We start from the raw sequence: 23,459 nt of genomic DNA, 5'->3' as shown, positions 1-23,459 counted from the left end.
CTCTGATGTTCGCTCGTAATGCCATGGCGGCAGCGGGTGCCTTGAAAAGTTGTCAGCCCGCTTCCCGGCTCCCTGCCTTGTACCAACCAACCCACTAACCTCACTCCATTCACGGAAATAGGAAATGGGGTCAAACGCTACTCAGGCCACACGCAGGAGGTGGACACGGAGGCCTGAGGATGCATCCCAAAGGAGGGAACCTTTGGCCTTCCAGATATTTTGGAGTGCAACTTCCACGATCCTGTTATTTTTGAATGTGGTGGTTCAGACATTCATTTCCTACTGCTCTGCGGAATACAACACAAACCAAGGGATTCAAATGACAAGAAAAGAGAAGTTCTTGATTGTATGAACCAGGGGTCCCCAAACTAAGGCCCGTGGACTGGATGCAGCCCTCCAAGGCCATTGACCTGTCCTAAACTTTAGACTAGGGTTGACCTAAGTCTACCTGGTCTTTGGAGGTCTCTTAGGTTACCTATGGTCTTATGAGATCGTCTAGATGGTCTTTGAAGGTCTCTTTGGTTACCTATAGTCTTATGAGATCGTCTAGATGGTCTTTGAAGGTCTCTTTACTTAGCTACGGCCTTATGAGACCATCTAGATGGCTTTTGGAGGTCGCTTTCCAAACTTATGGTCCTATGAGACCATCTAGATGGCCTTTGAGGGTCCCTTTCCTTACCTATGGTCTTATGAGATCATCTAGATGGTCTTTGAAGGTCTCTTTACTTAGCTACAGCCTTATGAGACCATCTAGGTGGCTTTTGGAGGTCACCTTCCATACCTATGGTCCTATGAGACTGTCTAGATGGTCTTTGGAGGTCTCTTTGGTTACCTATGGTCTTATGAGATCGTCTAGATGGTCTTTGAAGGACTCTTTACTTAGCTACGGCCTTATGAGACCATCTAGATGGCTTTTTGAGGTCACTTTCAATACCTATAATCATATGAGACTGTCTAGATGGCCTTTGGAGGTCTCTTTGGTTACCTATTGTCTTATGAGATCATCTAGATGGTCTTTGAAGGTCTCTTTGTTTATCTATGGTCTAGATGGTCTTTGAAGGTCTCTTTACTTAGCTACGGCCTTATGAGACCATCTAGATGGCTTTTGGCGGTCACCTTCCATACCTATGGTCATATGAGACTGTCTAGATGGTCTTTGGAGGTCTCTTTTCTTAACTATGGCCTTATGAAACCATCTAGATCGCTTTTGGAGGTCACTTTCCTTACCTATGGTCCTATGAGACCATCTAGATGGCCTTTGAGGGTCCCTTTCCTTACCTATGGTTTTAGGAGATCATCTAGATGGCCTTTGGGGCCCCCTTTCCTTACCTATGGTCTTATGAAACCATCTAGATGGTCTTTGAGGGTCCCTTTCCTTATCTATGGTCTTCTGATGGCCTGAAGAGATCATCTAGATGGCCTTTGAGGGTCCCTTTCCTTACCGATGGTCTTATGAGACTATATAGATGGTCTTTGGAGGTCTCTTTCCTTACCTATGGTCTTATGAGGTCGTCTAGATCAGGGATCCCCAAACTAAAGCCCTCCAAGATCCTTGACCTGGCCCCTGTCCTAAACTTTAAGTCTGAAACGACTTGAAGACACACAACAACAATCCTAATTTTGGACTATTTCATCCTAGTCCTGCCCCCCAACAGTCTGAGGGACCGTGAACTGCCCCTCCACTTAAAAAGTTTGAGGACCCCTGGTATGAACTCTCCTTCTTTGGAGGTGTTAAAGCAGAGGTTGGATGGCAATCCTTCAGGAGTGCTTCATTTGTGCCTTCCTGCATGGCAGGGGGCTGGACTAGATGACCTTTGGGGAATCTTACAACTTGAAGATCCTCTGATTCTATAACTGTGAGAACCAAAGACATAACTGACAGGAAACCGACTGGCTCGGAGAAAGAGAAAATGCCAGCATGCTCCAAACAGACCAAACATCAAACATACAGCAACAGAGACACTGACAGCATTGGCTCCTGCTGGTATCTGTGTGTGTGTATATGGAAGTTTTAGTGCAGATAGAAAGTTGCAAAGTGGGTTGGGTCATACGGAGCATATTATCCACATTACGCAGTTATAGTGTTATGTTTCCACTTTAACCACAATGGCATTGCAGTTAAAGGCAAAAGCTGCCCATCACAAGTTTTGAACCTAACTCAGCACATAGAAGATGGTTTTGAAAGACAGCAGATTGCAAGAGCTGTCTTCATAGACCTGTCAGCAGCATATGATACTATAAATCATCGCCTCCTTGATGAGAAAAAATTATAATATCACAAAAGATTACCACCTCACCTGCTTCATAGGAAATCTGCTACAAAACAGGAGCTTTTTTGTCGAGTTCTGGGGTCAGAGAAACAGAAGAACGGATTGCCTCAGGGGAGCATGCTTGCTCCATCAATGTTTTATATTTACATAAATGATCAGCCACTGTCAGAAGGGACAGAGAATTTCATCTATGCTGACGATTGTGCCATCACCGCTCAAGCAGAGAGCTTTGAAAGGGTTGAACAGAAGCTCTCTGAAGCTTTAGGTGCTCTTACTGCCTATTACAGGGAAAACCAGCTGATTCCAAATCCATCTAAAATCTAGATGTGTGCTTTTCATCTTAAGGATAGACAAGCATCTCGAGCTCTGAGGATGACCTGGGAAGGAATCCCACTGGAGCATTGCAGCACAACAACACACCTGGGAGTCACTCTGGACCGTGCTCTGGCTTACAAGAAGCACTGCTTGACTATCAAGAAAAAGTGGGTGCTAGAAATAATATTGTTCGAAAGCTGACTGGGACAACTGAGACATCTGGCCTTGTACTTTGCTACTCTGCTACTATGCATGCCCAGTATGGAATACATCTCACCACGTTAAAATAGCGGATGTGGCTCTTAATGAGACATGAAGCATTATAACAGGATGTCTATGCCCATCACCACTGGAGCAATTATACTGTTTAGCTTGTATTGCACTACCTGATATCCGCTGGGAAGAAGCAGCCAATAACAAAAGGAACAAGGTATTGACATCTCCAGCCCATCGTCTATTCTAAGATCTATAGAGAGACTTTCAGGAATGCTTCAGCAATCGAGAATCCAAAAGTGGCAGGCTAAAACCCGGAACCTCAATCCATGGATGATACCGAATGAGAGACTTCCTCCTGGGCACACAGAAGACTAGGCAATTTGGAAGGCACTGAACAGACTAGCCCTGATTGTTTCCTGTCTGCAATTCCCCTGTTTTCTGAGTGTTGTTCTTTATTTACTGTCCTGATTTTATAGGGTTTTTTTAATACTGGTGGTCAGATTTTGTTCGTTTTTATGTTGAAATTGTCCACATGCTAGTGGATTTCAATGGCTTCTCTGTGTCGTCTGAAATGGTGGTTGTTCAGAGTGGTCCAGCATTTCTGTGCTCTCAAATAATATGCTGTGTCCAGGTTGGTTCATCATGTGCAAATTTCAACCTATTTTAATAGCATTGTACAAAAACTAGATGACAAAATGACCATTCATTCACAGTATTGTTTAGGACCTATGCATATTTGACAAGACAGTTCTGGCATATTCAGAGGTATAGGTTGACTTCTCTGGTTGAAGTCAGGCTTTGAAGCTGCAAGGCTCTTCAATGCTAATCAAGGCAACCAGTTGCAACTTGCCTCAAACAGATAAGAGCTCTCTCTTGCACCCTGGACATTATTCCACAGATATGTAAACCCCACTTGCCTAGTTTCCAACAGACCTCACAACCTCTGAGGATGCCTGCCATGGATGTGGGTGAAACGTTGGGAGAGAACACATCTGGAACATGACCATACAGTTTGGAAAGCTCACAGCAACCAAATGATTCTGGCAATGAAAGCCTTCAACAATACTTCTCACAGTCTCTCTGAAGGCCTAATTAATCTAGTTTTCACTCCCTTTGTCCTGAGACCTAATCTGAAATCACGGGAAAACTCCCCATTGATCTTTCACTGGTTTTCCTTTCCCCTGTTTTCTTAGTTGCCAAGAAAAATAAATAAAATTGTATAGGAGAGGGAATGGTCTTTCTTTTACACCACCATTGAAAGAATAGATACCTTATCCCCCTTTTTTAACCTGGCAAACAATATTATAGTTACATTATGTGTACTGCATATCAAGGGCTAATGCATATTGTTTCAAAGTGCAATTGCAACTTTTATATGGCTAGAATTACAGGAGGGGCCCTCGGTGGCGCAGTGTGTTAAAGCGCTGAGCTGCTCAACTTGCAGAGCAAAAGGTCGCAGGTTCGAATCCGGGGAGCGGAGTGAGCACCTGCTGTTAGCCCCAGCTTCTGCCAACCTAGCAGTTCGAAAACATGCAAATGTGAGTAGATCAATAGGTACTGCTCTGGCGGGAAGGTAATGGTGTTCCATGCAGTCATGCCAGTCACATGACCTTGGAGGTGTCTATGGACAACGCTGGCTCTTTGGCTTAGAAATGGAGATGAACACCAACCCACAGAGTCGGACATGACTGGACTTAACATCAGGGGAAAACCTTTACCTTTACTAAATAATAATAATAAAAATAAAAATAAAATAATAATAATAATAATAATAATAATAATAATAATAATAATAATACACCGGCTCTTCGGCTTTGAAATGGAGATGAGCACCAACCCCCAGAGTCGAACACAACTGGACTTAACGTCACAGGAAACCTTTACCTTTACCTTTAGAATTACATGACTGTTATATCGCTACAGCGGAGGAGGAATATTACATGGTCCAAGCGCTGGCGCATGCCATGCCTCATGTTGCTGCCAATAAAAATGTGGAAAACAGCCCCATTTTCCCTGCGTCTCTTCCAATTCTACAGGATTCTTGTCCCATATAGAGTTGCAAGACCTCCCTGCTCCCCTTCCCGCATAGGATTTTGTGCATCTCTTCGTACCAACTAATCCCCAGCGTACACAGTTTTTCATGCTTTCCCCCCAAGGACTTGAGCATGACTGTAGCATTTTTTCAGTTTGATGAATTTCTAGTCACGCATATTTACTTGCGTGCCCTTCAAAAAAAGATGAAGAAGAGGAGAGGCAGGGGAAACCGACGCTCATTTTCCTCCAGATTGCGGGGAAACAGAACGATACATGCGTACTTTTGATGCGAGTCTCACAGCCTGCGAATTGGACAAACATCATAAAAAGGCTCCGTTAGAAGATACATTCTTTCCCATCCATATTTGAGGGGAGGAACTGCAAGCAGGCGCGTCTTAGATCTTGGGATGTCTAATGCGTTGTATCTTGCGTACAGAGATCGGGGTGTTTTTTTTAGGGGTGTAATACGTCTGCCTTTAGGGTTGACATGAGTCAGAAATGACTTAAAAGGCACACAACAACAACAACAAATACCAGAATCCACAGTCAGTATAGACTTTGGTACGAGGGTTGAATGAAAAGTAATGCCTCCGCCTTCGTAACTCATCAACAGATGGCAGGTCCTGGCTTGTTCAGTAGACTCTCCTCTACAGTTCCATTGGGAGGGAAGCCTTAGCATTGAACGGTTGTGTTGTTAAAGTGCGAAGTATGGAACCCTGTGTAGACAGTCGGTCAATGTGACCGCAACCACCAAGTTTCACAAGCAAAAGGTTGACAGATGATTCAGGGTGATCGTTGTATCACTCGGAGAGAAATTTCAAGCATCATTGGCATTTCACAAGAATGCATGGGTCACATTATTGCTTTGTTTGGCTGTCGGAAGATCTGTGCACGATGGATCCTGTGAGACGCTGGTTGCAGAAACAGAGTGTCGACTTCTTCTGTGACAGCTTCGGGAAACTTGTTCATCGTTGGCAGAAATGTATCCAATTGTCTGGTGATGATGTGGAAAAGTGAATAGTGGTAGTTAAAGAGCACGTTCTAAGGATTATTTCTGCATTTGATTTATTAAAATATTCCCATCCAAACCCAAGTAACAAAGCTGGAGGCATTACTTTTCACTCAACCCTCGTATAATGTTGCGATCTTGCATAGAACCGCTGCGGAAAAGCAAATAGTGGTAGTTAAAAAGCATATTCTTAGGATTATTTCTGTGTTTGATTTATTAAAATATTCCCATCCAAACCCAAGTAACCAAGGTGGAGGCATTACTTTTCATTCAACCCTCATATAATGTTGCGATCTTGCATAGAACCGCTGCGGAAAAGTGAATAGTGGTAGTTAAAAAGCATGTTCTTAGGATTATTTCTGTGTTTGATTTATTAAAATATTCCCATCCAAACCCAAGTAACGAAGGTGGAGGCATTACTTTTCATTCAACCCTCGTATAATGTTGCGATCTTGCATAGAACCGCTGCAGCGTATCGCTAAAGGCAGGTTTTTTCGGTACCCCGAGGGCATGTTGGACTGCAGCAAGAGGCTAAAAAAAGGACAATTCCCAAGCCAGAAAGCACTTTCCTTACATCAGTGGTGGATTCAGGGCCCATTTTCAGCTCCTGAGAGGCTCCAAGGACTGCCAGGCAGGAAGCAGCCAGGCTTTGAAGCTGCAAGGCTATTCAATGCTAATCAAGGTGGTCAATGGCAACATTCACACTTGCTTCTAACAGTCGAGAGTGCTTTCTCCCACCCTGGTCATTATTCTACCAGATATATAAATCCCACATTTCTAGTTTCCAACAGACCTCACAACCTCTGAGGATGCCTGCCATAGATGTGGGCGAAACATCAGGAGAGAATGCTTCCAGAACATGCCCACACAGCTTAGCAAAACTCACAGCATCCCAAAATTTTCAAATGTTAATCCATGTAGAAAGCAAATGCTGAAACCAGTTCAAAACCGCTGTACTGGACAATCTCGAAGGTAGAGTAGATTCTCACTTATCCAACATAAATGAGCCGGTAGAGCGTTGGATAAGCGAATATGTTGGATAATAAGGAGGGATTAAGGAAAAGTCTATTAAACATCAAATTAGGTTATGATTTTACAAATTCAGCACCAAAACATCATGTTATACAACAAATTGGACAGAAAAAGTAGTTCAATACACAGTAATGTTATGTTGTAATTACTGTATTTATGAATTTAGCACCAAAATATCATGATGTATTGAAAACATGCATTGGATAATCCAGAGGCTTGGATAAGTGAGGCTTGGATAAGTGAGACTCTACTGTATATGATTATTGATCTCTGTCTGGTTTCCAGTGCTCATAACTGCCTTGGGGTGCAACAATGTCCAATTATAAAAGGGCCTGGACCAGGCAGGAAGCAGCCAGGCTTTGAAGCTGAAGGGCCATTCAATGTGGCCTGTTGCAACATTCACACTTGCCTCCAACAGATAAAAGTTCTTTCTCATACCCTGGACCTTCCACGGATATATAAACCCCACTTGCCTAGTTTCCATCAGACCTCACAACCTCTGAGGATGCCTGCCATAGATGTGGGTTTTTTTTTCCGTGTCAGGAGCAACCGGAGTTGCTTCTGGAGTGAGAGAATTGGCTGTGTGCAAGGACGTTGCCCAGGGGACATTGCCCGGATGTTTTGATGTTTTTACCATCCTTGTGGGAGGCTTCTCTTATGTCCCCGCATGGAGCTGGAGCTGACAGAGGGAGCTCATCCGCGCTCTCCCCAGGTTGGATTCGAACCTGGCAGCCTTCAGGCCAGCAACCCAACCTTCAAGTCATGAGGCCACAGGAGGCTCTTATAGATGTGGGTGAAACGTCAGGAGAGAATGCTTCCGGAACATGGCCAAACAGCCCAGCAAAACTCACAGCAACCCAAAATTTTAAAATGTTAATCCCTGTAGAAAGCAAATGGAGAATTTGGAAGGTAGTCGTTTGCCTTTTTTGAAGGTACTATCAGGATGAGTATTTGCCTTTCCAAACGCAGTAGGAGACCACTGCCCGTGTTTGCCCTAAAAAGTGAGCCAGGGGACCCCGGGTGCAGCCTGCTTGGAAAGATAAAGCCATGTGGAGGGTGACATTGTGAGACCTGGCCCTACACCAGGAGACGAGATTGGAGCAGGTCTGGGCATCCCCACGGCCCCCTTCCCGGCTGAATCCCTGCCAGGCCTCGCTGCCTGGGCTCCATCATTTCCCTTATCTCTCGGTGTCAGAGCAGAGAAATGTCAGGTGCAGGGACGGGATGGGATGGAGGGAGCAGAAGGGCTGGAGATTAGGAGCCCATTAGGGGATATTAGAATTTAATTTAGCACCGGGGTTTCTTGGCTGATATGCCCACTGGAGGGAAGAAGAAAGAAAGAAAGAATGGGTGCTGGAGCTAGAGCCTCCTGGGCACGTCTTGCATGGCAATGACATGCTGGTCTGTTGAACGGGTTCTTCTCCCTCTGCGCCAATAATGCTCTGGAGCCACATCGGTCTAATAATCTGGAAAAGATTATTATAATCTGAATGGCAAAGGTGTCAGAGGAAGACAATTTTGGAGATATCCTGCCATCTTTCCCCACCTTTCCACTGCCTTATTTACTGTTCTGAATTTGAAGTTTTTTAACAGGAAATATAAGCAGCAGCACTCTGAAAACAGAACAATTCCAGACAGGAATCAATCAGGGGCAGCTAACGATTCTGAACAAAGGAGCCGGGTTTGAGCCATGGATTGGGGTTCCGGGTTTTAGCCTGCCACTTTTGGACTCTTGCTTGCCGAGATGTTCCTATGATAATTTCTGTAAATCTTAGGGCCAGCTGTGGCGCAGGCTGGTTAGCAGCCAGCTGCAATAAATCACTCTGACCAAGAGGTCATGAGTTCGAGGCCAGCTTGGAGCCCCGTGTTTGTCTTGTCTTCGCCTTCCCCAGTATTATAATGGCTCTTTATAGCCATCACAGCTGAATAACCTCCTTCCCTTGATGATATGATTTATTTGCACTCTTAGCACTTTGGCCTAGATTTTATTTTATTTTTATTTTATTTACATCATTTATATTTCGCCCGTCTCACCCCGAAGGGGACTCAGGGCGGATCACATTACACATATTAGGCAAACATTCAATGCCTTTTTAACACAGGACAAAGACAAACAAACATAGCTCTGAGCGGGCCTCGAACATATGAGCTCCTGGTCAGTGACTCATTGCTCTCCCGTCTGCGCCACATTTTATCTTGTATGTGGTTTTTATGACTTGTTTTTATGGTTTGATTATTGGTTTCATTGGTTTCTTGTCTTGTTTTTATTGTTCTATTCGGGCTTGGCCCCATGTAAGCCGCCCCGAGTCCCTTCGGGGAGATGGGGTGGGGTGTAAGAATAAAATTATTATTATTATTATTATTATTATTATTATTATTATTATTATTATTATTATTCTATGTTAAGGCATTGAATATTTGCCTTATACGTGTAATGTGATCTGCCCTGAGTCCCCTTCGGGGTGAGAAGGAAGGAATATAAATGCTGTAAATAAATAAATAAATAAATAAATCTTAGGGCCGGCTGTGGCGCAGGCTGGTTAGCAGCCAGCTGCAATAAATCACTCTGTTCCATACTTCGCACTTTAACAACACAACCGTTCAATGCTAAGGCTTCCCCGTCTGTGCAGGGTTCCACACTTCGCACTTTAGCAACACAACCGTTCAATGCTAAAGCTTTCCCGTCTGCACAGGGTTCCATTCTTCGCGCTTTAACAACAACACCTTTCAATGGTAAGGCTTTCCCGTCTGCGCAGGGTTCCATACTTCGCACTTTAACAACACAACTGTTCAATGCTAAGGCTTTCCTGTGTGCAGGGCTCCATACTTCGCACTTTAACAACACAACCATTCAATGCTAAAGCTTCTCCGTCTGCGCAGGTTTCCATACTTCACACTTTAACAACACAACCGTTCAATGCTAAGGCTTCTCCATCTGCGCAGGGTTCCATACTTCGCGCTTTAACAACACAACCTTTCAATGCTAAGGCTTCCCCGTCTGCACAGGGTTCCATACTTCGCACTTTAACAACACAACCATTCAATGCTGAGGCTTCTCCGTCTGCGCAGGGTTCCATACTTTGTATTTTAACAACACAACCGTTCAATGCTAAGGCTTCCCCATCTGCAGGGTTCCATACTTCAACAGGGTTCCATCTGTTGAGAGGGTTTGGATGGTGTCTTCCTTCATGGCAGAAGGGGGTTGGACTGGGTGGCCCAAGTTGAGGATTCGATGCTTCATGGGTTTTTTACCGCCATCGCTCGCACCTGGCTCTCTCCCTCCTAGGCCAGGATGCCGAGAAGAGGAGCCTATTTGTATCTCTGCACAGCTTTCAAACCTCCCTCCCTTCTGTCGCTGCAACCGGGGGTCTTTAGAGCAGCAGGCAGGGCAGGGCAGAGTCGGGTTCGAGAGACGGCTTGGTGGGCTCTTTGGACGGAGGGGGGCCCTGGCAAAGCAGCCACCCACCGCCACCGGCAGCTCCCGGGCACCAAGGGGAAGGTGAGTGTAATTAAGTGTGACACCTTTACTATTTCACTTTATTTTCCATCTCTGGGCGCGCGTACACAATTTCATTATGCCAGCGTAATTTTAATTTTATGTCAGGTTTTAATATTGCCGGCAACAGCCTCCTCTCCCGCTTTTCCTCTTTGTCGCCCACCTCCCCTCCGTGCCCCTGCTTTCGTGCTGGAGTCTGCCAGGCCAGGCAGAGGCCTTAATAACAGCCTCAAGACACTTTAATTTGCGGCTTTTAAAAAGCAGTGTCATTTCTCCCATAATTTCCGCAGCAGGGGTTGCAAATGGGCTCCCCTCCGAGGCCTGCCTCTGCCCCACTGATGCCTGCCGCTGCCCACACCGCCAAGCCCTTCCTGCCCTTCGTGAACAAGATCCATCTCCCAATTTGGAGCAAAATTTGGAAGAAATTCTCCCCGTCTTACAAGGATTTAACCTGACTTTGTTATATCAAGCACAGGGCACTTTTGGATCTCCGAACATGGTGATGGATGATGCTATTGATGATGTGTGTCATGTATCTATCTTATTTTGTTTTATTGTAATTGCCTGGACTTGGCCCCATGTTAGCCACGCCAAGTCCCCCCCCTTTTTTTTTCACGTGAGAAACTGCAAGTCGCTTCTGGCATGAGAGGACTGGCTGTCTGCAAGGATGTTGCCCGGATGTTTTGATGTTTTTACCGCCTTCCCCAGTATTATAATAGCACTTCATATGCAGCTGGCTAGTAACCAGCTGCTATAAATCACTACTGACCGAGAGGTCATGAGTTCGAAGCCCGGGTCAGGTTAAGCCTCCGACCATTAATAGCCCCGGCTTGCTGTTGACCTATGCAGCCCCGAAAGACAGTTGCACCTGTCAATTAGGGAAATTTAGGGATGCTTTATGCGGGAGGCTAATTTACAACACCATAAAACTGCCAGCAAAACACGAGGAAAGGAATGAGGAAGTACAGCCACTACTGGACGGTGAAGCAACAGCTCCCCCGTGGCCGGAATCGTGAAGCTGGAAAAATGTTAAAAATGCCTCTGAGTCTGTCCAATGTATGTTGTTTGTCTGTTGGCATTGAATGTTTGCCATATATGTGTTCATTGTAATCCGCCCTGAGTCCCCTTCGGGGTGAGAACGGCGGAATATAAATACTGTAAATAAATAAATAAATAAATTGCAGCTGAATAACCTCCTTCCCTTGATGATATGATTTATTTGCACCCTTAGCACTTTGGCCTAGATTCTTTGAACTTTATCCATGATTTTAACATTTTATCTTGTATGTGGTTTTTATGACTTGTTTTTATGGTTTGATTCTTGGTTTCATTGGTTTCTTGTCTTGTTTTTATTGTTCTATTCGGGCTTGGCCCCATATAAGCCGCCCCGAGTCCCTTCGGGGAGATGGGGTGGGGTGTAAGAATAAAATTATTATTATTATTATTATTATTATTATTATTATTATTATTATTATTATCCTTGTGGGAGGCTTCTCTCATGTCCCCGCATGGAGCTGGAGCTGAGAGAGGGAGCTCATCCGCACCCTCCTGAGGTTGGATTTGAATCTGGCAGCCTTCAGGTCAGCAACCCAACCTTCAAGTCACAAGGCTTTAACTCACTGCGCCACCGGGGGCTCCGTTTTGGGAAGATTGAGGCGGGATACAAAAATAAATAATAATAATAATTTTTATTTATATCCCGCCTCCATCTCCCCCGAAGGGGACCCGGGGCGGCTTACAGCAAAATCAAAATACAAGCAGTGATGAAATATGAAACATCAAAGGACAACAACAAAAAACAATAATAAAATATACACAATAGGCGAATAGGCAAAAAAATATATAAAAAAATAAAGTTGTTATTATTATTATTATTGATGATGATGATGGGAAGTGCAGTACAAGAATATCAAGGGCCACCAGTTGCCTCTCCTGAAGCAATACTATATGCACCCCCAATACATCTTTAATACACTCGGGGCCGGCCCAAGGTAATTTTCAAGCGTAGGCGAACAGAATCCCGCCCCTGAAAACCAATCACTGAAAAATAAAAGCGTTGGATAAGCGAAAATGTTGGATAATAAGGAGGGATTAAGGAAAAGCCTAAATAAAGAACAACAGTCTGAAAACGGGGGAATTCCAGACAGGAAACAATCAGGGCCAGCTAACACCTCCCAACCAAGGATGCCCCCAGGGAGGAAGCAGCCAGGCTTTGAATCTGCAAGGCCATTAAATGCTAATCAAGCTGGCCAATTGCAACATTCACACTAGCCTCAAACAGACAGGAACTCTTTCTCCCACCCTGGACTTTCTACAGATATATAAACCCCACTTACCTAGCTTCCAACAGACCTCACAACCTCTGGGGATGCCTGCCATAGGTGTGGGCCTGGCCCCGGAGGCCTCAACTGCGCCCCCTACAGGATGGTGCCACAGGCAAGTGCCTAGTTCACCTCACGGTTGAACCGCCTCTGAATACACCTGTGGCATAGACACTGAGAACTGGGAAGCCCTGGCCCTTGAGCGCACCAACTGGAGGTCAGCTGTGACCAGCAGTGCTGGGGAGTTCGAAGAGGCATGAATGGAGGGCTTAAGGGAGAAATGTGCCAGGAGGAAGGCGCATCAAGCCAACCCTGATCAAGACTGTTTTCCGTCTGGAAACCGAACATGCGGATCAAGAGTGGGTCTCGGTGTTACTTGGCACCCTCCAAACATCTTCCAACTCTATGATTCTATGACTGTTTATATGCCCAACCTGTACCCTATTGAAGTGAATTTCCAAGCCAGGCTGTGCTAAGGTGGAGTGTTCAATTCCACATGAGAAAGGGGCACCCCACTAATACATTGGACCGAACGAGCTCACTTCGAAACCCCAAGGCACCTGAAGTGTGTAATGTAATGTAATGCAGGAGGCCATGGTATCACCTTTCCCCATGTCCTGCCCCCCCAAAAAACCCCATCAGCCTCTGCACCCCCCGGGTTGATGAAGTTGTTTGGATATTGGGGCTGACAGTCTGATCCATTTTAATGAGGCCAAGGGATGGCTAACGAGGTCCAGGGATCCTTTAACGAGGCTCTATTAAGGCAGACCCCTGAGGCAGGCTGGAGCAGGGGGGGCTCTCCAGGGTCACTCTATGCCCCCCCCCCCTAAATGTTCCACGGTTCTCCTCTCCACCTCCATTTCCTTAAAAGCATCACGGCTGGAAAAATACAGAATGCCTTGCCCAGCTCCAAGCATGTGCTCAGGTGCACTCTTCGCCATTTCACACTCAGTCCCTTGGTGATATACGAGGGTTGAATGAAAAGTAATGCCTCCACCTTCGTAACTCAACCGATGGCAGTCCTGGTCTGCGGCAGATACTGGCTTGTTCAGTAGACTCTCCTCTCCAGTTCCATTTGGCAGGAAGCCTTAGCATTTAATGGTTATGTTGTTGAAGTGTGAAGTATGGAACCCTGCGCAGACGGGGAAGCCTTAGCATTGAACAGTTGTGTTGTTAAAGTGCGAAGTATGGAACCCTGCAAAAACGGAAAAGCTCTTCCGTTGTGCTTTTGGAGAGTAACTATGTTATATTTCTTTTCTGTTGCTCCCTCTAATATCTATCCTCTAGACTACACCACTTCCTTATGACGATGTTCACTATGGTTTTTATTCTTATGTCTTTCTCACCCCGAGTTTTAACTTAATGTTCATGTGGTCCGCCCTTGTTTTCATTGTTTCCTTGATTTGTATTGTAATGGATATTATTATTTATTGTATTGTTCACTGTGTTATGATGTGTTGTTCTTTTATATGCTGTTTATATTGTATTGTTCTGGGCATGGCCCCCATGTAAGCCGCCCCGAGTCCCCGTTGGGGAGATGGTGGCGGGGTATAAATAAAGTTTTATTATTATTATTATTATTATTATTATTATTATTGAATGGTTGTGTTGTTAAAATACAAAGTATGGAACCCTGCGCAGACGGGGAAGCCTTAGCATTGAACAGTTATGTTGTTAAAGTGCGAAGTATGGAACCCTGCAAAAACGGAAAAGCTCTTCCGTTGTGCTTTTGGAGAGTAACTATGTTATATTTCTTTTCTGTTGCTCCCTCTAATATCTATCCTCTAGACTACACCACTTCCTTATGACGATGTTCACTATGGTTTTTATTCTTATGTCTTTCTCACCCCGAGTTTTAACTTAATGTTCATGTGGTCCGCCCTTGTTTTCATTGTTTCCTTGATTTGTATTGTAATGGATATTATTATTTATTGTATTGTTCACTGTGTTATGATGTGTTGTTCTTTTATATGCTGTTTATATTGTATTGTTCTGGGCATGGCCCCCATGTAAGCCGCCCCGAGTCCCCGTTGGGGAGATGGTGGCGGGGTATAAATAAAGTTTTATTATTATTATTATTATTATTGAATGGTTGTGTTGTTAAAATACAAAGTATGGAACCCTGCGCAGACGGGGAAGCCTTAGCATTGAACAGTTATGTTGTTAAAGTGCGAAGTATGGAACCTTGCGCAGACGGGGAAGCCTTAGCATTGGATGGTTGTGTTGTTAAAGTACAAAGTATGGAACCCGAGAATGCAAGGTGTTTATGGGGATTGTGTTGATGTGAGTCCTGTGCGTCGTTGGGCGAGTAAGTTTGAAGACCTTAAGACAAGACCCTCCCATTATACCTGAAGTCGGGACAGTCTTTGTAGTCCCTATCCCTCTTCTCCTACACTTTGTACCCACGTTTCCTGCTTTCTGCTTCGGTCTCTTGCCAGGCTCCAGTTTTCGGTCTTACTTTCATTGCAAGGCCTGCTAAGGCTTTAAATCAGGAGGCAAGGCTGTAAATAGCCAGACCTGCTAGATTTACATGGCGGGCTGAGAAATACAGCCAAGGATGGCGGTGGAAACAGCCCTGTCCGCAGCGGAAAGGGATGTTTGAAAGCTGGCTGCTCATAGCCATGTTCTCGTCCTCTCCATCTCCCTTCTAGAAATGATCTAGAATCCCAAAGTTGGAAAGGCCACAACCCAAGCCCCCCCAACAGATGACCATCCAACCTCTACTTTAAAATCTCCAGGGAAAGACTCCCAGGCAGCATATTCCACTGTCAAACAGTTCTTGCTATCAAGATGTTCTGCCTCATGTTTAGGTGGAATCTCTTTCACTTGCTGTTTGAATCTCAGCATGTTCATGGGTTTCCTTAAACCCAGCAAATGGAGAGGAACTAAACTGATAAAAAAAGCCAGGCTGTGGCGCAGCTGGCTAGTAACCAGCTGCTATAAATCACTACTGACCAAGAGGTCATGAGTTCGAAGCCCGGGTCGGGTTAAGCCTCGGACCATAAAATAAATAAATAAATAAAAAATAGCCCCGGCTTGCTGTTGACCTAGCAGCCCCGAAAGACAGTTGCATCTGTCAAGTAGGGAAAATTTAGGTACGCTTTATGCGGGAGGCTAATTTAACTAATCTACAACACCATAAAACTGCTCACGAGGAAAAGAATGAGGAAGAACAGCCACCAATGGACGGTGAAGCAACAGCTCCCCCTGTGGCCGGAATCGTGAAGCTGGAAAGATGTTAAAAATGCCTCTGTGTCTGTCTAAAACTGAATGTTGTTTGTCTGTTGGCATTGAATGTTTGCCATATATGTGTTCATTGTAATCCGCCCTGAGTCCCCTTTAGGGTGAGAAGGGCAGAATATAAATACTGTAAATAAATAAATAAATAAAATACTTGTATTGGGAAACATATATTGAATATAGGAATTAGAAAATATATAATCACAGAAGGATGTATGCATATAACCATTGAAAATACATTCTGTTCTAGCAGATACTAAAGTTCACCTAAGAGGCCTCAAAACATAGAGACATCTGTTATGTGTCAAAATACCAGATAGCCTGGACATTTGGGAGTCGTAGATACCGGGATTTATAGTTCACCTGCAATGAATGAGCACTCTGAACCCTTCTGATGATGGACCAGGACCAAACTTGGCACACAGCAGCCCCATAACCAAAAGAGCATATTGGACAAGTTTGGGAGAAAGGGAGTTATAGTTCACCTGCATCCAGAGAAACAGTGACCCCCCCCCCAAACCGACAATGGACTGGGACCAAACTTTGCACAGAGAAGTCTCATGACTAACTGAACATACTGCAGGGGTTTGTGGGAATGGGCCTTGATTTTGGGAGTTGTAGTTCACCTGCATCCAAAGAGCACTGAACTCAGCCAACAACGGATCTGGATCAAACTTGGCACACAGACTCAACATAGATTGCTGTGGATACTGACAGATGTTTTGGGACAATTGCTCCTGGAATCTGGGATTTGTAGTAGTTTACCCTCATCCAAAGAGCACTGCAGCCATTAGCTGTATCACCAGTTGCCATGGGCGGCTCCTATGTCAAATTGCTCCAAATTTTAAAAGCACTATCCAAGGTACGAGAGTTGAATCAAAAGTAATGTCTCTACCTTCGTTACTTGGGTATGGCTGGGAATCTATATATATAAAAGAGTGATGGCATCACGGCAACCCACAAAACAACAAAACTACAGGCCCCCCAACCTCGAAATTTGACAACACAACCCATCATCCACGCCTCTAGGTTGATACAACAAAAAGAAAAGAAAAATAAAGTCCTAATTAGAGAGAGAGGAATAATTGCTTTTATCCAATTACTGCCAGTTAGAAGGCTAAGCTCCTCCAACTTGGTCTCCTAGCAACCCAATAAAAAATAATAAAAAAACACTAAAAAATTAATACAATAAAATACTATAACAGAAAGTAACTAAAAATAATACAAGAAAATAATAAAATATAATAAATAAAAATATAACTTACAATAAAATTAATTTAAAAATGCAAATAACGTCAAATAAAAATTACACAACAATTTTTAACCAATACCACCACCACTTTGCCACAGCAACGCGTGGCCGGGCACAGCTAGTATTTTAATAAATCAAACGCAGAAATAATCCTTAGAATGTGCTCTTTAACTACAGTAGAGTCTCACTTATCCAACATAAACGGGCCAGCAGAATGTTGGATAAGCGAATATGTTGGATAATAAGGAGGCATTAAGGAAAAGCCTATTAAACATCAAATTAGGTTATGATTTTACAAATTAAGCGCCAAAACATCATGTTATACAACAAATTTGACATAAAAAGTAGTTCAATATGCAGTAATGCTATGTAGTAATTACTGTATTTAGCACCAAAATATCATGATGTATTGAAAACATTGACTACAAAAATGCGTTGGATAATCCAGAACGTTGGATAAGCGAGTGTTGGATAAGTGAGACTCTACTGTACCACTGTTCACTTTCCCACATCATCACCAGACAATTGGGTACATTTCTGCCAACGATGAACAAGTTTTCTGAAGCCATCACGGAAGACGTCAACACTCTGTTTACGCAACCGGCGTCTCACAGTTCTCTCAATATCCGATAGCCAAGCAAAGCAATAATGTGACCCATACGTTCTTGTGAAATGCTAGTTATGCTTGAAATTTCTCTCTAAGAGATACAACAATCGTACTGAATCAATCTGTTGACCTTTTGCTTGTGAAACTCGGTGGTTGCTGTCACAGAACGTCTAACTCTTTGTTTGCCACGCAAGTCAGATTTCCCACCTCAACATCTTTAGACTTACTTGCCCAATGACGCAAAGGACTTACATCAACACAATCACTATAAACAGCTTGCATTCTCTGATGAATCTCCTTTAGCAACACAACCGTTCAATGCTAAGGCTTCACCGTCTGCGCAGGGTTCCATACTTCGCCCTTTAACAACACAACCGTTCAATGCTAAGGCTTCCTTGTCTGTGCAGAGTTCCATACTTCGAACTTTAACAACACAACCATTCAATGCTAAGGCTTCCCCGTCTGCACAGAGTTCCATACTTCACACTTTAACAACACAGCCGTTCAATGCTAAGGCTTCCCCGTCTGCGCAGGGTTCCATACTTCACACTTTAACAACACAACCGTTCAATGCTAAGGCTTCCCCGTCTGCGCAGGGTTCCATACTTCGCACTTTAACAACACAACCATTCAATGCTAAGGCTTCCCCGTCTGCACAGAGTTCCATACTTCACACTTTAACAACACAGCCGTTCAATGCTAAGGCTTCCCCGTCTGCGCAGGGTTCCATACTTCGCACTTTAACAACACAACCGTCCAATGCTAAGGCTTCTCCGTCTGCACAGGGTTCCATACTTCGCACTTTAACAACACAACTGTTCAATGCTAAGGCTTCCCCGTCTGCGCAGGGTTCCATACTTCACACTTTAACAACACAGCCGTTCAATGCTAAGGCTTCTCCGTCTGCACAGGGTTCCATACTTCGCACTTTAACAACACAACCGTTCAATGCTAAGGCTTCCCTGTCTGTGCAGGGTTCCATACTTTGCATTTTAACAACACAACCGTTCAATGCTAAGGCTTCCCCGTCTGCGCAGGGTTCCATACTTCGCACTTTAACAACAACACTATTCAATGCTAAGGCTTCCCGCCAAACGGAACTGTAGAGGAGAGTCTTCTGAACAAGCCAATACCTGCCACAGACCAGTACAGCCATCTCTTGAGGAGTTATGAAGGTGGAGGCATTACTTTTCATTCAACCCTCGTATTTCTGCAACACCTGTAACTGAAATTAGTCTTTCAATGGGCTCAGGACACTCAAATTAATAGAAAACCTCTAACAGGTGATATGTCTATGTCTCACAATATCCAATAAAAAGAGTAACGCAAAATAATCATTGCAAAGGATCAGCAAATATATTTACACAAAGCTTTTATTATAGAGGGGAAATTATTGGAGGTGAAACAAACTCATATCATCGATATAGTAGATGTAGTTGTCACTGCCAGAAAATGGGAGCAGGGATTTTATTTGTGACTTTAAATCGTTAATTTTAAAAAGATGGGTTTATATATCTGCTGCAATGGGCAGCTTGTTACGGTTCCAAAGAGGCTCAAAAATAGACAGTCTTTTATTTTATTTTTGCCATATTGTGGATTATTTCTGTTAACGCTGCCTATTAAATTCTAAGGGCCTTTGGTGAAATGCAATAAAGATTGGCTTGGTGACAGATCGTATCAACTAGTTAAAATAACAGGGCAAACACGGGGTTTCTGAGCTGGCATAGAAAAGATTGCAATGTCATTGCCAGCAATACCTTCGGGACGATGCTCTGTCTTCCAGAAGGCCTTGACCTGAGCATTTCTGTCAATGTACGGATACGGGAGACTCTCGGTTAACTGGCACCCAGCAGATGCTGGATTAATGTAGTTTCTGACTGCTTGAGAGTTACTATTAAAATAGGCCTACTACTATACCCATACTACACTATACTATACTATATCATACCATACACGGTAACGTTATGTAGTAATTATTGTATTTACAAATTTAGCACCAAAACATCGCAATGTATTGAAAACATTGACTACAAAAACATTGACTACCTAAAGGCAGGCTGTATTGGATAATACAGAACGTTGGATGAGCAAAGGTTGGATAAGCAAAACTCTACCGTACTTTGTACTGACGATGTTAATATTGAAACGCAGTAATTAAAAGCAAATACAGTAGAGTCTCACTTATCCAACATTCTGTATTATCCAAGGCATTTTTGTAGTCAATGTTTTCAATGCATTGTGATATTTTGGTGCTAGATTCGTAAATACATTACTACATAGCATTAATGTGTAATGAACTACTTTTTCTGTCAAATTTCTTGTCAAACATAATGTTTTGGTGCATAATTTGTAAAATCATAACCTATTTTGATGTTTAATAGGCTTTTTCTTAATCTCTCCTTATTATCCAACATATTCACTTATCCAACGTTCTACCGTCCTGTTCATGTTGGATAAGTGAGACTCTACTGTACAGACAAACAGCACTTAATGGAACACAGCAGGATGATAACACACCTGGGCATCTCCTGGGCAACGTCTCTGTAGACAGTCAATTCTCTTACACCAGAAGCAACTTGCAGTATGTTTCCAAGTTGCTTCTGACACGATTTAAAAAAACTTTTTAAAATGTCCTGGTTTCTCTCTTTTCCTAAGGCAAGAGGCCACTATAACCACAAATATATCATAATATAAACTATAAGACAGTATTTCCTATATATGCTATAGTCACAGAACATTCAATATACAGACAAGGATTGTAGAGATTCAAAATATACTAAATGACCTCCCTGGCTGCATTTTTTTATATAACATGAACAGGCAAGTGGACAAGTGAGCACGGCTGCGGCTGCGGGGGAAACATGACAGCAGACAAGAGCAAAGGGCAAGGAGGAAAAGGCATGGGCAGCAGGCACAGTTGGGAAGTAATTGGATACTTGTAATTAACCCTTCCCGACTCCTTAAACAATAAAGTCGCAATGAAGTTGCATTAGCTGTATCACCAGTTGCCATGGGTGGCTTCTACATCAATCTGCTCCAAATTTTAAAAGCACTATCCAAGTGTCCAGCTACATGATACGTAATAGATGGATCATTCAACATTAACGGGAAAAATGCCACACATCATATTGTATTTTCCAAACTTACAGTTAACAGATTGCAAAAATATGCAGTTACCTGCTTCTTTTTAAGAACTTCTTGGACATCATGAGATTTGTTTCCTGTACCAGATTTCATAGATGTCTTCATGTTGGAGGAACTGTAAACCATTTTTGTGTGGCCAGCTGATGTAGGAAATACCTGAAAATAGCAATATCATTTATTACAACCCCTTTACACAAGGTCTCTGTAAACCCAGTTGAAGTGCTTTGACACAGTCCTTTCTGAAGTATGAGTAAAATGGTAAAAATCAGGATGGTGATATTTTGAAGGATATTTTAAATGGATTAGGAAAATAATTGTAGTATGATGAAAACAACCTTAATCACATAAACTGTAAATGCGAACCAAATATGTCACATCTTTTGAATGAGATTTAAAATATTTAACTCTTAATTTAAGTATCTCTCTCATACTTAAATACATAGGAGCTGGCTCTGATTAAGCGGGCGAGGCGGGGACTAGAGTGCAAGTGGCGGAAGACTCGGAGCGTCACCAACCGAACATGGGCTAGGGCCTCCATTAAGGCCTACTCCGTGGCGTTGCAGGCAGCCAGAAAAACTTTCTCGACTGCCCGCATTGTATCTGCAACAAATAAACCAGCAGAGTTGTTCCGGGTTGTCCGGGAGCTCCTTCATCCTCATGAGGAGGAGGAGCCCCTTGACAACTCAGTCACTCAATGCAGCGAGTTCGTGCATCATTTTGCAGATAAAGTCGCTCAATTGCGCTCCGACTTGGACGCCAATTTTGATGCAGCCCCAATTGAGGTACCTAGTGCATCTGTTGAGTCAACTTTGATGGATTCATTTCAGCTTGTGCGGACTGATGACATGGACAAGATCCTTGGAGCGATGAGACCAACCAAAACCGCTCTAGACCCTTGTCCTACCTGGCTTATAAAGCTTGCCGGGGGGGGGGGGGGGGGTTGGTCGGTTGGTTTTTGAGGATTATCAATGCCTCATTGGAAAAAGGGCAATTCTCATCTAGCCTGAAACAGGCAACTATAAGGCCAATTCTAAAAAATTGGTTGATTCTATCAAACTATCGACCAATTTCAAACCTCCCATTTTTAGGCAAGGTTCTGGAGCGAGTGGTGGCCTCTCAACTCCAGGGATTCTTGGATGACACCGATTATCTCGACCCATTCCAGTCTGGTTTCAGGCCTGGTCATGGCACTGAGATGGCTTTGGTCGCCTTGGTGGATGACCTCCGCAGAGAGCTCGACAGGGGGAGTGTGTCCCTGTTGGTTTTCCGGGAAGCAGCTTTCGATACCATCGACCATGGTATCCTTTTGGGGCAGCTCTCGGGAATGGGTCTTGGGGGCACTGCACTACAGTGGCTCCACTCCTTCCTGGAGGGCCGTACCCAGATGGTGAAGCTGGGGGATACCTGCTCGGACCCCTGGCCTTTGACCTGTGGGGTCTTGCAAGGTTCTATTCTTTCCCCCATGCTTTTTAACATCTACATGAAACCGCTGGGAGAGGTCATCCGGAGTTTTGGAGTTCGGTGCCATCTCTACACAGATGACACTCAACTCTACTACTCTTTTCCACCTACCTCCAAGAAAGCCCCTTGGATCCTAGACCAGTGCCTGGCCACTGTAATGGGTTGGATGAGGGCCAACAAGCTGAAGCTTAATCCTGACAAGACAGAGGTCCTCCAGGTCAGTCGCTCGACCGATCGGGGTACAGGGTGGCTACCTGTGCTTGAAGGGGTCACACTTCCCCTGAAGGCGCAGGTCCACAGCTTGGGGGTCCTCCTGGACTCATCGCTGTCACTTGATGCTCAGGTGTTGGCGGTGGCCAGGAGGGCCTTTGCACAGCTAAAGCTAGTGCGCCAACTGCGACCGTACCTCGAGAAGTCTGACTTGACCATGGTGGTCCATGCTCTGGTCACAGTTAAAGGTGACAACAGACTGCATTTCCAGTATGTTGTCACCTGGGAAAGGAGTCCCAAGTTGCGATCTTTGAAGATTGTTCAAACTATGAACTCTTGCTTTCCCAGATGCCATGCCTAAACTGGCTTATGCTGTCGCCATGCAAATCACAACAATCTTGCCTAAATACAGAACTAAGAAAGATGAGAATGTCTTCCTTATTTAGGATGCACATACACTGTAAAATTAATGCAGTTTGACATCACTTTAACTGCGATGGCTCAATGCTAAGGAATGACAGGAAGCTGTAGTTTTATTAGGTCTTTAGCCTTCTCTGTCAAAGGATACTTGGTGCCTCCCAAACCACAAATTGCGTGGGGATGCGCGACACTGTTCCTGCTTCAAAGACCAGAAATGACACGAGACCAGGGTTGGAGGAAAAATGGCCACAACTTGTTTATTGATTACAGAAACAGCAGATGGGTTGGCTGCCCTGCATGGGTTCTGGATCCAGGGATCAGTCAGCCCGGTGCTGACCAATACCAAAACCGAACCAGGATGCAACCGGGTCAATACCAGGACAGAGTTAATCTCGCATCCCTGGCAACCACCGTGCACTCCCCCCGCCATCC

The 23,459-nt window shown here is 44.1% G+C and overlaps 1 pseudogene; it reads right to left on the bottom strand.

Moving 5' to 3' along the window:
• Positions 1 to 3,437: 3,437 nt before the first annotated feature.
• LOC134294791 (RNA-binding protein 27-like) overlaps positions 3,438 to 23,459 on the bottom strand; it is a 59,336-nt pseudogene continuing 39,314 nt past the window's right edge.

Source organism: Anolis carolinensis, unplaced genomic scaffold (genome assembly GCF_035594765.1).
Source record: "Anolis carolinensis isolate JA03-04 unplaced genomic scaffold, rAnoCar3.1.pri scaffold_23, whole genome shotgun sequence".
NCBI lineage: Eukaryota > Metazoa > Chordata > Lepidosauria > Squamata > Dactyloidae > Anolis > Anolis carolinensis.
The sequence above is the reverse complement of the archived record's forward strand: the minus strand, read 5'-3'. Positions and strand labels throughout refer to the sequence as shown.